Source organism: Choloepus didactylus, chromosome 7 (assembly GCF_015220235.1).
Source record: "Choloepus didactylus isolate mChoDid1 chromosome 7, mChoDid1.pri, whole genome shotgun sequence".
In the NCBI taxonomy this organism is placed as follows: domain Eukaryota; kingdom Metazoa; phylum Chordata; class Mammalia; order Pilosa; family Megalonychidae; genus Choloepus; species Choloepus didactylus.
In genome coordinates, this window is record NC_051313.1 from 55,175,360 (window position 1) to 55,190,798 (window position 15,439).

The window sequence follows — 15,439 nt, forward strand, 5'->3', positions numbered from 1 at the left end:
TCTGAGAGGTCTGTCCACACAACACTTCCCCAGAACTTCTTGTTACTAATATCCCAATACTGTTCTTTCCAATCCTCAGTGGTCAAGGCAAACAATTAGCAACCACATGTCTACCAGTGTAGATTTGTACATCTGGCTTTCTCTTTGTTCAGTAAAGTGGGCAACCAAATGTAGTGCTCAAAGTTCTGTGAATTTTCCTTCACCACTGTCCAAAAAGCCCAGTGCAGTAGTGATTCACTTTTGGGTGGTGCCAGCATATAATTTAGAATCATTTTTAATCCAGGATTGAAATTTTTCTTACTCAGTCAACTGGTCATAAGGAGCTCCCATGAGGCCATAGGAGTGGATTGAAGGAGAGGAGACAATGAAGCAAGAGTCAGTGCCAAGGGAGACTGAGCTTCCACTATATCTGCCTGGATCCAGCCATTTATATACCATTTCCGCTTGAGGAGAGATTGCTGTTTCATGTACCCACCTTTATGGTTCATGACAGCAAACTCAGATTTTCAGTTCATGTTGAGATGCTCAGGTCACATGTTCTTCTGATGTTCCACAGCTAGCCATTTAATCTCTTCTGAGCCTCAATGGCAAGCCCGAAGTTGTTTTTCCAAAGTGGTATATTTATTTGCAGAAGAAAGCATGTTTGCTTCAAAAGCTTAGAGATCTGCTCTGTAATTCCCCTACTGGTGCTTGCCAGAGGCTCTGGAGCCTCTTTTCTCCACAGTCTAAGTGTTGTTGGATATGCTGGGTCATCATGTCCAGTGGAAGAGCAGCTTACACTGTAGGCTGGACTTGCTTCAAAGATTTCTCTTGTTCTAGTTCCCACTTGAATCTGAGAAGCTTACAGGTGGCTTGGTAGATGGTATGAAATAGCACACTAGAATGTGGCATATGTTGCCTCAAAAATCCAAAATGGCCTACAAGTCATTGTTCCTTTAGTTTTGTGGTAGCTGGTATGAAGTCCAGCCCTTGTATTTCATCTTGGAGGGGGGAGCTTGACATGCTCCAGACCATTGGGCCTCAAGAAACTTCACTTATGGGGAGTGCTTCTAAAATTTTGTGGGGTTTATTTCCTAGCCTCTCATTCATATATATTCTAATAAGGCATCTAAAGTGCTTGCTATTTCCTGACCATCAGATACAATCAACATGGTACCATCAATATAGTGGGTCAGTGTGAAGTTTTATGGAATGCTATATAATCACGAAATCGGAAGGCTATATTATGATAGAGAAAAGAGATGACATAACCCTGAGACAAGACTGTGAGGTAAAAGCAAACAACTTTTGGTGTTCCTTGCAAATTTATATTTGGAAAATTTTCCGCCAGGTCAATAGTGGTATATACAAGTAAGAGGAGCTATGCTAATTTGCTCCAGTGAAGATATTACAACTGGGACAATAACTACAAGCAGAGTCACCACATGAATAAGATTATGATAATCTACAGGTGTACTCCAAGATTCATCTGATTCTTCATAGGACAAACAGTGAGTTAATTAGGAATGTGATAAGTACCACCATCCTTGCATCTTTCAAGGCTTTTTGGTGGTACTAATTGCTGTAATTTCCCCATGGATATGATATGGCTTTTATTTATTCTCCTGGTAGAGGAGGATGTTTCAGGGGCTTCCATTTAGCCTTTCCTTACTCTATCAGTCAAAGAGCCAATGTGGGGATTCTGTCAATTGCCAAGTATATCTACTCCAATTATGCATTAAGGAACTGGTGATATAAACACAGGGTGGGTCTATGGACCAACCGGGACTATTGTGAGACAAACATAGATTCATTTTCTATCCTTTTCTTTATCATCATAAGCCCCCACTTGGACTGATAGACTAGAGTGACATTTTGGGTCCTCAGGAATTAGTTTGATTTCAGAGCCAGTGTTTAGTAGTCCCTGAAAATCTGTGCACAAGCACTCTATTAAATGGCCCTAGGTCCCTTTGGGGAAGGTTTGGAGGAAATATACAGTATATATGGTAGCAGTGTTTCAGATCTTCCCTCAGGACACTCAGCCTTCCCTTCAAACAAGGGACTGTGTGAACTGGCTTAGGTCCCTGTGGGTGAAAATATTCTGACCAGAACTAGGTTCCTGTAGACCTTTTTGCTTGAAGTGTCCACCTTGTCTTTGACAGTTACATGCTGCCATGTGGTCTCTGCTACTTTGGAATCCCATCATCTGCAGTATAATAAGGGAATCCATCTCTGGTAGATTCCCAAAGGTCATCCCTGGCCTAGAAATGAGACATGTTCAAAGATGCTTGTGCTCTCCTCACTAATATATTTTTCAATGCCTTAGTGAAGGGGGTGTCTTCTGGGCCTTCTCGCAGGAGGTATTTGGCGCATGTGTAGGTTATATGTGATAATTCAACATTTCTAACTTCCTATGTCTTTCATTTCTTCCTCTAACATCAAGTCAGCTGGCAGAAAAGTAGTTTTCAGTCCAGATCTTGTATCACAAAGTAGGGAAAGATAGGTGAGTTTGGTTCTGAGAGGCAATAAGTTAAGGGCTTTAGGCAAACTTATAATTGGCATAAATAACCAGCTTGAAATTGGAGTAAATCCATTTTAACTGAAAAAAAATCATAGATTGCTCTGTGATTTATATGAAAAGATTTAACATTTGTGTAGAAAGAGGCAAAAAAATAAATTCATAGTTAATTACTTGGTTTTATAATCATTTTCCTTAAAATAGTGATTCATGTAGATCATCAAATTATGGAATTTCAGAGATGGGAAAATTTTTTAGTTTTCTATGTTTGGAATGTCTGAATTACAGAGTACTGATGGTAGTTTGCTGGATTCAAGCAAAAATCCTTTGTTTTATGATGATATGTTCACATGGGAGTGGAATCAGACCTAATATAGGTTAATTAAGTCGAGTCAGGTTTTATTTTTATTTAGCCACTAAATTGCTGTTTTTTATTGGGAAAATATATTGAATCCTTTTGGTTCTTGGCCTTCTTATTTGTGAAATGAACATTTTAAGGTCTAGAACCTTTAAGACTCCATGCCTGTGAAAGTAGCTGGCAAGATACTCCTCACTTTACACTGGGGTTAGAGGAGGTATCTGTAAGAACAGAGTCAGAACCACATTTCCATTTACCTGTTTTACTATGAAGTGAGGAGGAGAAAAATGTTATTTTAAAAATGACCTTTGTTACCAGCTTTTAATTCTGAGTATATATAGATGTACCAGTGTTATGCTTATGGGTCAGGTTATTTTGTGTTGAGATTTTCAACTGTCATTTTTAAATGTATGAGAAATGTCACTATAACAGAATTAATGAGTGTTTAGCTCACAGAAGTAGCAAAATACTAAATTCCCATTTCTTAGGTTTAAATTTTAACTGCAGTGCTTATGAATTCCCAAGTTTTCAAACTTAACTATTGTCCACATCCATATTCATGATGCAGTATTTTTAAGTGCTACCCACTAAGCTTATTTTAGAATGATCTTGTTAACACCCTGACAAGGAGTGAATTTCTTGTCTTTACAATTCAGAAATGTCAAAAAATATTGGTGGTAGTGGGGGGGGGGCAGGATATGAGCAAAAGGAAAGGATATGGGAAGAAAAGAGTCTGATATTAATGCTAAAACATCAGCATGAGTACATGTGAATGGTCACATGCAAATATGACATTTAGGGAGACCAAAACGTACATTACTGTAGTGACTGGGGCATAAGATATTTAATTCACTATATTAAATTCCTCAGTTATTTCAAAGTAGAAGAACATTTCTAACTCTATTAGAGATGTATTTCTCAAAGATTGTTTAAGTACCTCAAAAAAGTGAATTTTCCTCTTTATTCAAAATGAAATAGATTTGTATGGGATCACCAAGGGATAAATAATCATATCCTTTAATACAGAACTCCAATTTTGATTATGTTATTTTTATAAAAAGTAGAAGTATTTTAATTTAATGATGAAAATGTAATAGTCACAAATGTAACTCAGCAAGAGAACTTGCGGCAGCGCTATTTCATTTATTAGTGTAATTTCTATTTTCTGATGTCTAATTATCTTTCATTTTTTTTCCTTTCAATATGCAGGAGTCTGGGGTAGATGTGTGTGTATGTGCAAAAAAGAGGAGAAAGAGAAAATCCAGTTTTTAAACTGTTCAAGATGTATATAGTTTCTTTTTGCAATTCAATAACATTAATAACATACTTTTTAAAAAGTACATTCAAATGTGTCCAATAAAGAAAATGTCAATTAGGGATTATATATCCACATTATTCACTAAATAGAGGAAATGAGAAGTTTGGACCATTCTTCCACTTTATATTAAGATTGATTTAATGGATGCTATGTGTAAAGTGTCTTTCTGTGTTCAACATGAGGTGTATTCAGGAGCTGTTTTGCTGGATAGCCCTTAGAGACACACTATGGAGGATTCTGCTGGTTCCATTTTGAGTCTTAAACTGTGAAATTATTGAGAAAATAAAGAGGGTGAAAAAATGGTTGTGGTAGTTTGAAACTGTTATGTACCCCAGAAAGGGCCATGGTTCTTTTCACCCATTTTTGCGAGTACAGACCTATTGTGGGTGGGACCTTTAGGTTAGGTTGTTTCAGTTGAGATGTGATGCACCCAATCCTTCACAATGAAGAATTGTTCCAGGTTCCATAGGATTTTGAAGCCCTTTATGGGAGGATAAAAGGCAGAAACACCCAGAGGGAACTTAGAGAGAAATGCCCCAGAGATGCTAAAAGAGAACCCACAGATGCTAAGAGAGAAAGCCACTGGAATCAGAAGCTGAAAGCAAATGAAAGCCAGGAGCAAGAGATCAGCAGACGCCAGCCATGTGCCTTGCTATCTGACAGATGAGCCCCAGATGCCAGCAGCCTTTCTTCAGAAAAGGTATCCTCTTGTTGATACCTTAACGTGCACATTTTCATGGCCTTAGGATTGTAATTTGTAACTTAATAAATCTCCATTGTTAAAAGCCAACTCATTTCTGGTATATTGCATTCTGGCAGCTTTAGCAAACTGAAGCAATGGTGTAGAAACCTCATTTTCAATATTTTGTATTTAAAGTAGCCCTTATTCTTACCAATGTAAATTAAAGCATATCATACTTTCATTTATTCTGCTTATCATTTTCTCCACTGAGCCAAGATAATCTGAAATGCAATGCTATAATAGCCTACAGAGATAGCAGTACCAATGATATTTGTATTCCACATAAGAAATGGTTTATCATTGGCAAAATGAATTAGTGTATCTAAAATCCAAATGCATCTTTATTTCTACCCTCTCCTTGCTTTCAGAGTATTTGTCACATTATTCTTATTGTTTAATTTTCTACTACACTGTAGGCTAAGTGAGAGTATTATCTGTGTATTACACTGTTTTCTTAGTGTAGGTAGTATAATATCTGGCCCATGGTAAATGGTTAATAGGTTTTTAATCAATGTGTGAATTACTGAACAAATGACTGAATCATATTGTGATATCAGTTGCTAAAACAATGTACTACTAAATGCAGGGCAAAAATTCCCTATATGAGAAAGTAAAGCTCTCAGTGAGAATAATCAAAGGAATCATTTCCAAACAGGGATCAGTGGTTGAACCAATAATATTAAACTTATTGGGAATTTCTAAAGTTTAGTCATTCAATCAATCATTCTTTGAAAAGCATTTATTAAAGAACTACTATGTATTAGTTATTGGGCTAAGCTTTAGGGCAATAATTTCTGATAGGAGCAGTACCCAACTCCCTTCTTCACTCCCAACCTCTGGTGGCGTTTTTGAAATTTATAAGATATTTTGTTGTCACGATCATGGTATTTAGTAGTCAGGATCCCAGTATTCTAGATATCTTGCAATTTGTAGGACAATCCTTCACAATGAAGAATTGTTCCAGGTTCCATAGGATTTTGAAGTGTTTTTCTAGACATTCATGTAACATATTTCAATTAATATAAGATACCATTGATTTTAAGATGCACCATTATTTTATACACAACTGAAAAGAAGAAATGCTGCAAATTAAACTATGATGCAATGCCTTAACTATAGTTCTGCATGACAAATGGATCAGTCACAACAGCTCTTGTTTCTTTGAATTTTTTGTTCACCTACTTGGAGAGATCTGCACACTCTCCTGCCTTCTGTTTTGCATTGAGTGGCATATCATAGGTTAATCCTTGTACATGTCTCTGTAAGAAAACATAAGGCCACACCATCCATTTGTGTTGTGTTCCTTTTTTAAGAAAGGAATGTGTTCAAGGTAGGATAAAACAATCAGATGTTCCTTTGAAGGAGAAATATTGAAGGTGGTTCATTTTTCCAATGATGAGCATTAGTTAATTTTAAAATGGTGCATACTGGTCTTTTTCCATTTTTGTGAATAACAATTTGTTTCAGTGCTGAATCATAGTATAATTTTTCAAATGATATTTTAAATAGCAACCAAACTCAATTTTGTAGTACCCACTAAATCAGATAACTCAATTGAAGAGATACCACTGTGAACAGCTGAACCAGTTTGTTCATCTTGATTGTTACCTGGTTGAAAGAGACTGCAAGAAGCCATTAACTTTAAGATAAATCCTAATTCTGAAGGTATTAAAATATATGGCAAGAATGTTTCTAGAGACAGTAAGTGAAAAGTTTGTTTTTGTAATTATCTGAGTCCAGAGTCTTACTGTTTTACTCATGTATGAAGACTTTTCCAGGAATGCAAATTGTTTATAAATCAGAATAAAACAGTGCTTTGTTGTGTTCAGAACACACCAATAGTTGTCACTATTGAAAGTCCAGTCTTTAATGGTATAGGTATTTGTGGTATTTGAGTCTCTTAAACCACATACCTATAATTGTCTAAAATAGTAACTGCTACTTTGAATATGATTTTTCATGTAGTAACAAACACTTGACTTATTCAGTTTTTGCCCTGCCTAAGCATTTATATATTTATAAATGAAATTATTCCCTTTTATTGTTCCTTTATACTATAAGGAAGGCATTTTGTTGATTTCTTTTGAGTGTAGAATGCTCCTTTATTATAAATATAGCAATATATTAAAATGTAATTTCAAATTATCATAACCACATTATGTATTATGAATGATAATGCTCATATACTGACAGTGATATTGTTTATATAATACTTAAAATTCACTGATCTTCTTTAGACCTATAGGTTTGGAATGCATACACATGCTTTTATTATTGAATATATACACATTCAAACTCCTGACAATACTTATATTCTTAGAATTTTCATATATTCTTAATGAGTTAACCAAATTCAAGATTTTTTTTTTACTAAAAACTTTTATACTAAAAGAATTATCCCCAAAGGAAACTGTTTTTAATGGTGCATAATAACTGATAGGATACTGATGGTGTTTTGACCTAATTCCTTTTACATTTAGAGACTCCCCCTACAGAAAAAAACCCTTTCATGTATGCATCCAATTCAATCCCTAAAGACTGAAGATGTCCTTGAAACAAAACTCCTTCAAAGGTATTTCAGACAGCCATTTCCATTTTAACAGTCAGATATGGAATCTAGCCTTCAGTCTGAAAATCTTGAGCTTTGAAGTCATTAATTATCTCAACTTTTTGAAGGCTTGAGCTTGGGGAAAGGTCTAATTAATTTTCTGTGGCTCGATGTGATTTATATGAACATGAGCATCTCCCAAAATGTGTACAAAGACACTTGGCTTCAGGCCTGTGATGCAGGTGATCATGGAGGTGATGTTGAGGGCACTTGGGTCTGATGTCTCCTGACTCCTAGTCAGCTCACCACTTACCATGTGGAACTGGCAAGGGGCATGACATGGAGGTGATGCCATCAAAGGGAGAGCTTTTGGATTCTAAGCACACATGGTGATTCTTCTGTCCTTGGGGTTGTTTTTGACTGTATCAATAACCTTCAGCAGTTTGTCTACTCCTTGACCTGAATAACTTGAATTCATCTTTCTACATTCTGTCCTGAAATGACTCCATTGAAAGCTGTAAACTCATTTTAAGTCTTTCTCCTGGTGGGGAATTCCAGACTACCCAAAAAAATCTTGTGATCCACTGGAATCCAAGATGTTACTCCCTTGGAAGACAATTCTTTTTTTGTGGGAGGATCCCTTAAAAATCACAGGAGCTCCTCCAAAACAGCCTTCCAGAGCATACTTGTTTATCAGCAAAGGAAACTACTCTCAGGCCGTATGAAGCTTGTATTCCGAACAGGGTGCAGGTGCCTTCTTTCCTGAAGCCACAGTGGTCCCACAGCCAGCTCTGGGGAGGCAGCTGCCATTCTGGATCCCAGCAGGTGGGCACCCAAGTCCACACTCTGTTCTGACCCAGAGGGTGGCGATCAGGGCCAGAGGTAGGGAGGGTGCAGCATGACCAGATGACCCGACCTATTGATAGTTTAAGTGTGTGTTTATGTAGGTGACATTAACTATGCATTTGATTTCAGGACAATAAAAAGATTAAATATACTTATAAATTAGGAAGACTTAGTCTGATAAGACTGAGAACGGAACAGAAATATATTATTCCTGCTCTTCAGTAGCCCATAGTCTCATTGAAGATATAGAAATAAACAATTGAAGCAAAATGGAAAAAGTACTGTGATAGTGGTGATCACATGGCTCCACAAAAGCAACAAGAAGGCACTTAGAGGAAAGGCCAGGCAGGGCTTCGAAGAGGAGGGGATTTTTGAGCAGAGGCTTGAAGAAGAGAGTTGTAGTTATCCAGGTGAGTTGAGGCAATTCCAGATAGATGAACAAAGCTGTGGCGGCATGAGTCACCATAGCACATATGAAGATCTACAAATGATTCAGGAAGTTGGATCAAAAAGGAACAGCTGTGAAAGTTGAGGTTGTGTTTTCCTTTGAAGATGGCCCATTGCTGACAGGCATTTATTGCCCCTCCCTCCTGAGAGCCATTAAAATGGAAAAAAACATAACCCACCACCTCCCAAAAGTATAAATCCACAGAGAAAGAGAGATGTTACATTTTGTGACTTTAGAAAGTTAATAGTAGCACGGGTGATATTTAAAATATTTTAAAAAAAAGTATGGTGCAGGTCCAAGCAATCAAAAGAGCTGCCAGCTGTTTTTCTCTTTCTAGGTCTATTCTCCACCCAACCCTTAGGGCTGAGAGGGCTCCCTAGCTTTTTGACTTGTTTGGTTAGCTAATGGGAGGCACCAGGAGGTGTGAGGGTATTTATTCCATGGACTCCTATAGCTAGATCTCTATTTGCTTGTGATAACCATTCCCTTCCTTGGCCTCTTCAGGCAAAGAAGTATTGATGGCTCTGAGGTCCTATACTATCACCTGTTGGTCTCTCTTAACCCTGCCTACACCTTTGCAAGTGGTCTCTTCATTAAACTCTTCAATGATTCCATTTTCAAGTTGCCATGTGTTTCTTGTGAAGAGGTGTGTGTGTGTGCGTGCACGCGTGCACTTGCATGTGGGAGTGAGGGGTGGGAATGGGGCAGGGGGTTAGAACTTCCCAGGGAGAGGATGAAGGGGCAGTAGAGTACTCAAGGAGCTTGGGATGATGGCTAATAACCAATAGGTACAAGAGTATTTCTGTAATTTCAAAACATGACGTGGCTAAACTGGTAAATTCCAGCTGAGTTTCAGCACTGAATAGAATAAAGTTTGCATACTTAGTAGAGCAGAGAGCTATACAGGAGAGATGGGGCTTATTTGCCTCCTTGAATACATAAAGGATCAGGACTCAGGCGTGTTCAATATGTTAGAGTGTAGGAAGTAAAGCACAAAACTGAAAATAGTGCAAACAAAGGAAAAATGGATGTCTATATATGGAACTGAAACCTCAACTATTTCTGGCCCTGTGTACCTTGAATCAAATTAGATGTGCAGCCCTCAGGCAAATGCAAGTTATTTCTCCATACAAACTGAACAGGAAATACTTGGGATTTAGGGAAATGCAGAAGTAGTAACTGTGAAAGGCTGCATTTAAGGATTACTGATCTCTATTACCTTGAACCTATCCAGCCTACATTACATGTATCTCTGTCAGGAGACTGGAGAATTCTTTGGAGACTAGAATGGCACCAGGGAAAAGTTCTTCACATGTCGATGGGTAGTAGTCCAGCAGTGAAAACATGGCTCCCACCCAGTCACCCCAAAGGCATGTATGCCAGTTGACACATCTTACACAAAGAGCTCCCAATCAGCTTTTTAAGCTTCATCTTTAACATGCATTAACAACCAAAGATCTCTAGAAATAAGAATAAATTCCCCCTAAATGAAAAAGAGAGAAAAAATAGACACACAGAAAAATACCCAGAAGAAGTAGAAACAATGCCTAAATCAGAACTAACTGCCCTATCAAAATTCCATACTCTAATTTTTTAAGATTAATGAGAACATGTTGCAGCTATTTAGTAAAAAAAAAAGACTGCTACTTTAAAAATCAGTGAACAATTAATAATCTTCAGAAATTAAAACTACGGTAGACAAAATTAAAAAAATATATATTTGGAACATAAAGTCAAGGAAATTTCTCAGCAAATACAACAAAAACTGGGTAGAAAATATTAGAGAAAAGAAGATAGAAGATAAATTTAGGAAGTTCCACATCTGACTAATAAGAATTCCAGAGAAATAAAGAAAGAAGAGTGAAGATGGAGGGAAATAAAGGTATGATACAAGAAGATATTTTAGAATCATGATTTAGAGGGCTTACCAGGTCAATAGAGCCAAGAATGAAAACAACCCATACTGGGGCACATCATAATGAAATTTCAGAACACACATATAAAAAAATTCCAGAAAACATATATAAATATCTCCAGAGTAGGGGGAAAATCCATATGCAAAGGACTGATAAGCAGAATGGCATTGGACTTCTCAAAAAGAAGCCTGCAAGCAATGAGACAATAGAAGAGGGTTTTCAAAATTTTGAAGGAAAGCTTATCTATCTATCTATCTATCTATCTATCTATCTATCTATCTACCTACCTACCTACCTACCTACCTACCTACCTATCTACTTATTTAGTTAGTTAGTTAGTTACTGAGAACACTATACTCAAACTACAAATGAAGAATAAGGGCAAATGAGGACCTATTCACAAGATTTAATTCCCATGCAACTTTTTTAAGCTATTAATGGAGGATGTGTTCCAGTAAAAGGAGGAACTAAATCAAGAAAGAGGTACAAAGGATCCAGGAAGCTATGTCTCTAACCAAGGAGACTAGCAAAGAGAAGTCCCAAGATAAAAGCTGTTCCTCAGAACTAGAGAGCAATCAGTCTTGTTTAGAGCAGAAAAAAGGAGGCTCCATGATGGAGAGCTCCAGGAAAAGAAGTAACCTAACAGAATTTATGAAACAGTGCATGATAAGTTAGAGATAAAGAAAAGTATGGAAGATATTTACATGAAAATTATGCAAGCAGAAAAATGTTTTTATTGATACAATTAAAAAACCTAAGAATGCAAATAAAGTCTTAGTAATTTTTTCTGAAGTACATCATAATTCTTGATTTATATTAATATATTGATTCAACTAAAAGTATCTTTTAACTATATTCAAAGAATAAGAGAGGGGAGGTAGAGATGTAAGAGCTGAATTAACATGCATCATAAAAGGAAATCAATGAATAATGTCAAAGTATTGATAAATCTAGAAATAGCAGTATGTAGTTGTCACCCACTAGTCTGTCTCTCCTTCTTCAATAGAAAGACTGGGCATGTGGCTGGCCAGTGCAAACACCATGTTTCCACCCTCACATTGGTCAATGAGACATATGCACACGTTACAAGTGAAATCTCTCTTAAGAGACAACATGCTCATGTGTCCTTTGCTCCTTCTTTGCATTTTTCTCCAACTTGCTGCCTGAAACATGGATTTCACCTCAGACAACAAGAAGGCCACATTCTAGAGGTGATAGATTGTGAGCTGAGAGAAATCATGTTCTTAAACTGCAGACATTTAATATAAGAGAGAATACAAACAAACAGCATTTTTCTTTAATTTGAGGCACAGCTTTGAACTTGACTGTTACAAAGAGTCAAACCTAATACTATTTCAGCATATTATTTGAAATATGAAACTAACATCCAAAAGAAACAATGAAACAATAAGCACAGGTTGTCTCTGCGAAGTGGGACTGAGGCTAGGAAGAGACAAAGCAAGGGACTACTATTTTCCATTATAAGTTTCAGTACTAACTGTTAATTCAGTAACAGGTTGAATATGAAATTGCCACTTTTGTAGATCAAAATTGGTTGAATAGCAGCAATGCCATATGATTCAATTCAATAGATTTTTTACCAGGTGCCTCCGTTGGTATGATCTAAAAAAAAAAAAAAAACTGTAAGCATAAGAACAGAAAGATGAGCCTGGGTAATTAGACAGGAATCCAATCATGAAGGATCTTTTATATTCTGGTAAGGGATTTGTATTTTAATGCTGTCAGATTAGTGTTTAGTCAGTAACTCCCACAGTAATATGGAGAATAAATCTGAAGGGGCAAGAATCTGTAGAAACACTAAATAATCAATAAAGAAGCTTTAATAGTAATCAAGTGACAGGTGATGAAGGCTAAGGCAAAGCCACTGTAGAGGATGAGGACAAGAATTGTCAGAAAGCTGGAACACACAGAGCTGCGTTATCATGTAGAAGAGAGTGGGAGAGGGAAGAGAGGCAGCACTGCTAAGTGGTTGTGATGGTTAGGGTCATGTGTCAACTTGGTCGGGTAATGGTACCCAGGTATCTGGTTAAGCAAGCACTGGCCTAACTGCTACTACAAGGACATTTGTGGCTGCTTAATAAACCAGAAGGCTGGTTTGTTAAACCGTCAGTCCATTGACTACAGCTGTGACTGATTATGTCAACGAAGGGCATGTCTTCCACAATGGGAGAATGCAATCAACTGGATTGAATCCAGTCATTTAAAGACTTTTAAGTGAGACAGATAGAGGACCTTCACTTCTTCTTTGGCTGACCAGCGAAGCGTTTCCTGAGGAGTTCATTGAAGTTGCCAGTTCATTGCTTGAGGAGTTCATCGAACATCTTCACTGGAGTTGCCACTTTGCTGCCTGCCCTATGGAATTTGGACTCTTGCATACCCGCAGTTGTGTGAGACACTTTTATAAATCTTATATTTATAGATATCTCTTGTCGATTCTGTTTCCCTAGAGAACCCTAAGTAATACAGTGGTTAAGACTCTGCCTCTAACATCCCATAGGTCTGAGTCTGTCACTGCAGATTAGGCCTTAGTGAGGTTCTGTAATGACTCTGTGGTTCCCTTTTCACATTGTAAAATGGGGCTCAATAATAGTACCATCTTTATAGAGTAGTGGTGAAAATTACATGCAAGAGCACATATGAAAACCTTAGCAAACTGCCCAGTACAGAATTATTACTGAATACATTTTAGCTACTATTATTACTATAGGCTGATACCATTCATAGAGAGGAAACACATGAGAGGAAACACATGAGAGGAAACACACTAGAGAGTGGGAAGATATTAAACTCTATTCTAAAATGTGGCATTTGAGGTAATGGGTATCCAAGTGAATCTGTGCAATAAAGAGGATTAACAGGAGAGAAGTTGGGCTACAAAAATGAGTCATTGGTTTCCAGGTGAAAATTGAAGCTATTGGAATGAATTAGCTCTAAATTTGAGAAAAGTGTGGAGTGAGTAGAATGAGGAGAGAAGCGGGCCAAATGAACAAAAAGAAAGAGGGAACACCAGTATTTAAAGGAAAGGGGGGCTCCAGAAGAAATTAAGGATGAGAAGCCAGAGATTTGAGAGAACAAGAGGGAATAAGGGAAGAGGCAATTTTAAAGAGAATTTCAATGTGCTCAAACATGTCAAGGATATAGACATGTCCATTGGCAACTTGGTGGTCCAAGGAGTACAGGAGCCAAAGGACAGAAAGCTGCCAAACATGAACAAAGCAAACAGAGTCCCTGGGCATGGACTGCTCTTTTTAGAAGCTTGTCTAGATATAAGAGAGAACTAGGAGAGATCTGACAACATTTATAAATGAAGGAAAAAAAAAAGACTCAAGAAGGAGAAAATATTGGAGATAAAATACACACAAGGGAGCTGGGTCCCTGAGGAACTGTTTTCTTCTAACTTTGTTATTTTTGTCCTTTCAAATAAGTAGGATTTGTGAATCCAAAAAGATGAATGATTGTTCTTGGCACTTACTTTCATATAATCTGTTTTAAAGTCCCCATGGGAGAGTGCATTTTGTTCTGTTATATATCCTTTTCTGCATGCTTTCTTAAAAGAAATAACAATATATGTGAAGGAACACTGGGAGAAATCAATCTGAAATGGTATCACGTGTCTAGGGATTATTCTCTTTGCCTAAACTGAAATAGCTCTGTTTGATAGCTTTACCTATTACCCTGCCACCTCTAGAGGAGTAGGAAAGTGCTGTGCCTCATGGTCAGTCAGCCAAACTGTTTTCTAGTTTTCTATTTTAACTTCTTCAAAAAGGTAATTGAATGATTTTATCTGTCTAGAAAAGTAGCTGGTGTGTGTTTGTGTGTGTGTGTGTGTGTAAGAGAGCCCCCTGGACATTGATATAAAAGTCTCTATATAATTTCAGAGATATTTTTAAAACTTGCAATAAGAGCAATCACAAATAATAAAATCAAATGTTGTGTTTGATCTTAGAACGTGACAAGACTTTTTTTTAATGGCCAACTGTAAATGCACGTAGCTGCCAGAAGGTGGCTTCAGTGCTGTGGTCTCTGGCTTTTGCAGCCCTGTTTAGTTTCCACTATAAATAGAAACAGTACATGTGGGAGAAACAACATGCTTTTTTACATCAGCATCTGAAAGATCCCAGGAAATGGGCTGCCATTAAAGCTGAGGGTGAGAACTGGATGATTATTTTTAATTATTTTGAACACACGTTAGAAGCATATGCTGCCTGATGTGTCTGAGGAAGGTTGTTTAATATGCACTTTGTGCGAGCTGAAGGAAAGCTCAACAAGAAATGACCTTTGTGATTTCCAAGCACATGTCCTTCCAGGTAAAAATACTGTGATGATTTGTGTTCCTTGCATAAGTTCTGATTATATTCTAGGCACTGTTTTTAAAACATTAAAGAATTTTAATAATTACAACCCCATGCCACATTAGTATTACCCCATTTAGCCTAGAAGGAATTGAGACACTATTAAATGACTTTTCTCTCTTTTGAGATTTGGTTTGTGGGATTTAAAGATACTGGTGGGGGTAAATGTCTTCCTAAAAGTTTGAAAATTGAATGATATTTTGGGGCAAAACAACTAAGACATGAATAAAATATCCTGATTTAGGGACCCTACTTCATTTGTCAAAATAAAGTTTTTATGTCTATGAAATTTTCATCTTATCTGAAAAACTCAGGAAAGTATTACTATTCTAATTGATATTTCAGCCATATGTTCGTATAAGCAATATGACTAAAATCTATTGTTACTTTTTC

The 15,439-nt window shown here is 37.0% G+C and overlaps 1 pseudogene; it reads right to left on the reverse strand.

Moving 5' to 3' along the window:
- Window positions 1–7,492: 7,492 nt before the first annotated feature.
- On the reverse strand, window positions 7,493–8,775 carry LOC119540569 (annotated as a pseudogene).
- Between the last annotated feature and the right edge of the window lie 6,664 nt (window positions 8,776–15,439).